We start from the raw sequence: 2,881 nt of genomic DNA, 5'->3' as shown, positions 1-2,881 counted from the left end.
CCCGCCACCGCTCATGCCTTCGCGTGTCTGGCTCCCCCACGCCAGCCCACCCCCTCCGCGACTCAGAACGTGCTGGCCAGCGGCCTCGGAGCCCCCGTCCGCCCCCACCAGAGTTGGGGGTCAGAACAAGCGCGTGAGCACCGGGTGCCGTGGGGCTGCCCACGTCTGGACGGTCATCCCTTCCGCATTCACGCTGCCAGCCTCGGCCCCTCTGGGGGTGCCACACTCAGCCTGGGACACGTGATGGCCGAGGGGCAGGCGACCATCAGCCCCACCCACTGGGGCAGCCAAGGGTCCAGTTTCCCCTTAGTGGGGCTGCCAGGTCTCGGCCCTCCTGGGCCCGTCCCCCCTGCAGTGGCTCCTGCGTGCTGGGCCCTGGCCTGGAGCAGGCAGACATGGGGCTCTGCCCTCGGCCCTGCTGCTGCTGCTGCCCCTGCTACGGGGAGAGGGGGGTGAGTGGGGTGGGGGGTGGGTCTGGGTGGGGGCTGGAGCAGCAGCTGAGCCTCGTGTCCCCCAGGGCCCCCCCAGGAGACCCGGGGTTCGAGCTTCGAGTGCAGAGCTTCGTGCGGGTGCAGGAGGGGGACTGTGTCTCTGTGTCCTGCTCCTTCTCCTTCCCCCGGAACCCCAGGGGATTCCTACACCCACATCTACTGGTTCCGGGACGGGGACAGAGAATACGATGCTCCTGTGGCAACAAGCGACAGATGGAGACCAGTGAGGGCGGAGACCAGGGATCGATTCCTCCTGCCGGGGGACCCCGGCGCCAACAACTGCTCCCTGAGCATCAGACCCGCCAGGAGGGCAGACGCGGGCACCTACTACCTGCAGGTGGAGACAGGACATGACACATACAGCTTCAGAAAACAAAGCTGCAACTGGATGTAACAGGTAGGACCCCAAGACCCCCGGGCTCTCGGCGGGGGGGGACCATACAGGAGGGCAGCTGACCCTGGGTCTCGGCTGGGGCTGGGGCGGGGGCCAGAGCAGGATCTGGGGACTGGGGCCGGGCACCGGCTCCCAGGGGTCACCTCTGGGTCCCTTCCCTGCTCAGCGCTGACACAGAAACCCGACATCCACTTTGGGGAGCCCCTGCGCGCGGGGCGCCCCGTGAAGCTGGCCTGCCGCCTGCCGGGACTCTGCGAGGGGCACAGTCTCAGCTTCTCCTGGGCGGGGGAGGCTCTCGCCTCGATGGACCCCAACAAACTCCGGTCCCCAGAGCTCACCCTCACCCCGAGGCCCAGGACCACGGCTCCCTCCTCACCTGCCGGGTGGGCCCGCCTGGGCCGGGAGCCGGCACAGAGAGGACCGTCCGGCTCGACGTGGCCTGTGCGTGGGCTCGCGGGCGGGTGGGGGTGTGCCCGTGCGTGTGTGAGGGCCGGAGCAGACACTGAGTGCAAGGGGCTGACCTGGGGGGTTCCAGGGGGCTGGGCTCCTCAGGACAGCCACCCCCACCCTGCTCCCCCCACCTCTGGGAGCTGCTGAGCCCCCTGAGGCCTGAGTGCCCCCTCTCTGCCCAGACGCCCCCGCGGTCTCGTCACCGTCAGCATCGCCCACGGCAACGGCTCAGGTAGGCCCGAGCTCGCTCGCTTGCAGGGGCCCCGGCACAGTGGGAGGCGGGTGTCTGGCCTGATGTGGAGGGCAGGACCCAGAGATGCCTCCAGGCAGTGTGTGTCGCACCCCCCTTCCCTCGGCCGCCCCCCACTCCCTTTCTACCCCAAAGCCTTCAGGAACCCCGCAAAACGCCTCCTCCGTGCCCGTCCCGGAGGGCCAGTCCCTGCACCTGGTCTGTGAGGCCCCCAGCAACCCCCCTGCCAGCCTGAGGTGGTTCCGGGAGGGGAGAGCCTGAGCCCCTCGGGATCCTCAGCCCCGGGCGTCCTGGAGCTGCCCCGCGTGGGGGCCGGGGCCGGAGGGGTGCTCACCTGCCTGGCCCAGCACCCCCTGGGCTCCCACCACGTCTCCTTCAGCCTCTCTGTGCAGAACGCTCCGGGGCTGGGCAGGGGCCATGGCGGGGCGGGAGAGGCCCCGGCCTGGACTCAGCGTCCCCCCCTCCCGCAGGGAGCCCCGGTGACTGCAGCTGTGACCCTGAGGAGCCGCGAGGCTCCTGGCCGCTGGTGCTCACCCTGATCCGCGGGGCCCTCATGGGGCCGGCTCCTCCTCACCTACGGCCTCACCTGGCTCTACTACACCAGGTGCCCGCCTGGCGCTCCGGAGCCCGCTCACTGGCTGACGGCCCGGGGGGCTCCCCTGCCCCCACCTGGAGCTGCGGTGGCGACGCTCACCCCGCGCTGTCTCGGCAGGTGCGGGGGCACCTGAGGGTGACGCCCTGGGGCCCAGTGGAGCCTCGCCCACCCCCAGTGCACACAGAACGGAGCTGCAGACCTGGAACGCAGAGTGAAGAGGGGGCGCCGTGCCAGCTTCTCCCCAAAACCTTCCAGCTCAACCCTGCCTGTGCACCCCGGACATCGTTCATGGGGGGGTGACTGGACGACCTCCCGGGTGAAGTCACGGAGGACACATCTCGACTTGGGGTCCCCGAGAAGGCGGGGGTCACTCCACGCCCTCCTCGGGAGCTCCAGGTTGCTGGAGGGCAGAAGCTGACGGGGGGAGCTTAGGTCAGAGCTGTGACGGGGAAAGGCACGCCCGGAAAACGGAGCGTTTCAGGGTCCAGCTGCTCCCCGCACCGGCTCGGGGTCCGCCGCGGCCTCGGGTGCACTGGGGTGGGGGAGGCGGGGGGGAGAGGGGCGGTGGGGGGTGGGGGGTGAGGGTGACAGAGGGAGAGGGCAGGCGGGCAGGGCTGAGGGCTGTGCAGGCGAGAGCCTCCTCCTCTGTTCTCTCCGGGGACGGGCTGGTCCTGGGGGGGGGGACTCCCCACAGCAAGCTC

General features: G+C 70.6%; 1 pseudogene; it reads left to right on the top strand.

Moving 5' to 3' along the window:
- Positions 1–355: 355 nt before the first annotated feature.
- LOC119239793 (sialic acid-binding Ig-like lectin 14) lies at positions 356–2,313 on the top strand (annotated as a pseudogene).
- Positions 2,314–2,881: the final 568 nt, after the last annotated feature.

This window comes from Talpa occidentalis, unplaced genomic scaffold, assembly GCF_014898055.3.
Source record: "Talpa occidentalis isolate TD23 unplaced genomic scaffold, MPIMG_talOcc4v2.1 talOcc4.1195, whole genome shotgun sequence".
NCBI classification, from domain to species: domain Eukaryota; kingdom Metazoa; phylum Chordata; class Mammalia; order Eulipotyphla; family Talpidae; genus Talpa; species Talpa occidentalis.
Note: the sequence above shows the minus strand (reverse complement) of the source record. Positions and strands in the feature narration are given on the sequence as shown.